At 29.6% G+C, this 3,965-nt stretch overlaps 1 long non-coding RNA gene across 1 annotated transcript; it reads left to right on the top strand.

Annotated features, from left to right (window-relative positions):
* Positions 1-2,120: 2,120 nt before the first annotated feature.
* LOC150031937 (uncharacterized) lies at positions 2,121-3,007 on the top strand. Its single transcript, XR_016525463.1, has 2 exons — positions 2,121-2,395; positions 2,520-3,007. It is a non-coding gene; the product is annotated as an uncharacterized LOC150031937 (long non-coding RNA).
* The last annotated feature ends 958 nt before the right edge of the window (positions 3,008-3,965 follow it).

Here is a 3,965-nt window from a genome sequence, read left to right as displayed (position 1 = left end):
TATTTCATAATATAATTATATTAATTTTTTTAGTAAATTTAAAATGTTTTTAATTATTAATTTAAATAAATAAAATAATAACAATATTGAGTTGTTATATTAAATATTTAAAATTTGAATATAAATAAAAAATTTAATTGATTTAAAATAAATAAATAATTAAAAATATAAAATATAAACGGGGAATTTTTTCTTGCGAGGACTCGATCTCCAAATGGGGATTCCCCGACCCCGATCCCGACTCCCCCCATCCCCGCCCCACCCCACCCCTTTGCCAACTCTATCATTAAGAAAAAATGTGACTTGTAAAAAAGAATGATATGAAGTGGTACTTGTCCTAGTGTCTTTAACGACTAAGTCAATAAGAAACTTTTGGTTATAGGAATTTTGAAATGAGAGTGAACTTCTTATGGAGTCATGATATGTATGTATATATAGGCGAGTTGACATATGATTTTTCTTTTTACTCTGAATCTGGATTCCTAAATATCTTATCTTTCCTCTATTTTTGATATCGAGTTGTGGGTGTGCAAATTGCACATCCCCTTGGACCGAGGCTAAGGTGATCACTCTCATAGGACCCTAAAGAATGATAAATTTCAATCAGAATCTTCTTGAGTTCATATCAATCCATAATAATTATCATAATTATAATAATTATTAATTGTCATGTATTTTAGCTCATTTCAACATGACTTTAGATGGTTAAAAACATTATATTATTCTCGATAAAAAAAATGGAGATCGAAATCATTAACCCTCACATATTATTGAATTCTAAAAGATAATATTTTTTGTATATTAGTAATTATTTTTATAATATATGTATCACTTTTTTACAAATCACTCGAGTATAATTATATTCCTCAAAGCAAAGTTGGAAAATTGTTTGGGGAAAATAATGTAATGAATTTACTGAGCTCAGTCCGATAAAATAAAACTTTGAGCGTAAATAATTTCCAAATTTTAATTTATTTGTAAATATTTTTAAATACCGAAAGTACAAGGAAAGAAAAAGGTCTCCCTATAATATATGGTTCTTTTCAAATAAGGATGGCAAATTAAATATAAAGAAGGGATCGTGGATGGACGGTTCATATAAGACAAGAATAGTAGATGTAAATTTGATGCAAACACCTTTTGTTTTTTTTTACTCCAATAATTTTGGGATGCGAGATCCAACCTTCAAAAAAGTTATGTCAATTATTGTTGAGCTAAGTTTATTTTGATAGTCTTTCTATAAATATTTAGGCATTATTATGGTGAATGAAATGAGGGCTAAATCATCAAAGTGAGCTTAGTGTAGTTGTAATTGACATGACGTTTCTCCTTAGAGGTCGAAAGTTCAATTCCCCACCCCTTTTTAAGTACAACAATTGTAGGGATGGAGATTAAATCTTCAACCTCTAGAAAAGAAAATCATGCCAATTGCTCTTGCATTAAAAAAACACTAATCATTGCCAAAATCACTCTAATACATACACATAATGATCTAAAAATTGCATTCAAAAGGGTAAATTTTAATATTAAATTAATTTTGAATGATTAAATGCATGTTCTAATTGATTTGAATATGACAAAAATGATTTTAACAATTTAAAAGCACTCCCAAACATATATTAACTAGTTTCTACTTGATTTCTAAGTTTATTTTTTTATTTATCGATTGCCTTTTCCTAGAATCTTTTTTAAATAAATTTCAAGTTTAAAATCTTAAAATGAAAATGTTTAAAATCTAGAAGCATAATTGAAATATGCCTCAAAAACTTAGTTTAATTGGTTGAGTTTATTAATTTTTATCGCCAATTTAGAGCATACAGTAGGATAAATGTGTATTAATATACAACCTAGCTAAGTGATTTTAGCCATTATACGAGACTTGGAAATTTGGGAAATTTATATTTGGGCTTTTAGGCCCATGTCTCATTAATTTTGGGCCACACAGGATCTCACAACCTTAAAGCACAACAGAAAGAATAAAGGGTAATTGTAATGGGGGTATACTTTTTATGGAAACTAACTAATAACATAGATTTTTTTAAAAACAATTTGTAAATATAACTAATTTTCTCATTATCCTTTCTACATTTTTATATATTCCTAAAATAACCTTGATTTCAAATGGAAAATATCTTCCCATTCTCTTCATGTGATTTTCTCTTTCCATTCTCTCAAACGTAAAAGACATCATACTTGGGCACAATTTTCCCTTCCTCTTCCCAATGATTCTCTCCTCCTCTTTTTTGTTCGATACTTTCTGGAGATTTTGTAAAACAAAACAAAACAAAACAAAACAAAACAAAACAAAATAGTTTCTTCTGTTTATAGAGATTCTGCTTAGCCTTCGACCGATCGTCGGCGTCATAGTCGTCCTCTCTTGCTCTTAATTCACAAGGTTAGTGGTAAGGTTTTTGAATCAATTTTATTCTTGGATTTGCTGGTATGATCAAATTTTCTAAGTTTTTAGATTTGTTCTCAGGTTTTTTCCTCATTCTCTTAGATTTCATCTTTGTTTTCAGGTGTGATTCTTCCTCAGTTTTTCCATTCAGCTTCATTTAATTTTTAAAATTGATTTGGTTTGTGCTTTTGTAGATTTCATTACTATTCAATGAAGTATGTTGATTTTAGTAGTCAATTTGATGGTTGTTGTTTAATTCAATTTGATGATTTTGTTGGTTAATTGAAATTTGTTTCATTCAGAAATGAAATCTAGGGCTTCATGCAATATGAGGCATATTAGTCTATCACTTCATCCCAAAGATTCTTCTTTTGAGGCTTCATAAGTTAACTTTGGCAAATAATGATGTATTTTTCAATATGAGTCTATCATTGATAGACTAATATGACTATTGATATTTGTATATCAATGATAAACTTGTATTCTAATTAATTAATGATATTAGTCTATCACTGATATACCCTCTCTTCTATCAATGTTATGAATGTAACGATAGAATGTTATCAAAATTCAAGAAGCTTCACAATAAGAATAACTTGTTTGTGTTTTTTAATGTTTATTTATTTAATTAGTCGGTAATATAGTAAAATCTATTAGTGATAGATCTATTTCTAATAGACTCCTATTAGTAATTGTTTATATGACTGATAGAAGTATATCAGACACATATCAGTGATATAGTTTATTGTTAATAGACTTTGAGAGCTAGATCTTAATTAATTTATTGACTATGTTGATCCCTTTTTCAAGTTAATGTTATTAATGAAGTTGAATTTCAAGTGATTGATGGAAGTAATTGAAGACTATATGCATTGACATGAATGTACTACATCCAATTTTCAAGCGCCAAGTTGGACAACCTTGAAAACAAAGAATATTATTAATTGCCGAAGAGAAAAGTCGCTTAAAATGCAATCATTATCATCATGTTGGTCACAAGAATAGAAAGTATAAATTTTCACCATTTTTACAATGATGTGGCATTACAATGTTGATAAGAATAATTTTTCTTGAGGAATAAAGTGAAGCAAATCGGACATGAGGATTTCCATGAGCCGCACAATGATCATTCCAAATTCCAATAGTATTTAAACATAAACAATTATAGTACACAAATGGAAACTAAGCGGTCATGCACAATATGAAATTACAACATGCTTTTCATAAGATCAAAGGATAAAACTATACATACCTTTGAAGACTCATCTTCAAACACCCTCGATCACGAATGCTCGAACAATCAACAAGACTACAAACCAAATGCTCGAACACTACGACCGCAACACAACACGATCATAATGACCACAAACACAACGATCTTCAAGACCACGAACACAGCAAACGACCTCCAAATACCTCAAACTATGTCGAGTTGAGTACAAGACCACCACAATGGCTACCTTGGTATTCTCGGTGTGAGAATCTAGAAGTGTAACTCTATGTGGACTTGGTCTGAGGAAGAGACAGAAGGAAGAACAATCGTGTAAACGATTGAGCAAGTGGGAGA

The sequence above is a fragment of the Benincasa hispida genome, chromosome 12, assembly GCF_027475165.1.
Source record: "Benincasa hispida cultivar pf3 chromosome 12, pf3_genome.v1.1, whole genome shotgun sequence".
NCBI classification, from domain to species: Eukaryota; Viridiplantae; Streptophyta; class Magnoliopsida; order Cucurbitales; family Cucurbitaceae; genus Benincasa; species Benincasa hispida.
The sequence above is the reverse complement of the archived record's forward strand: the minus strand, read 5'-3'. Positions and strand labels throughout refer to the sequence as shown.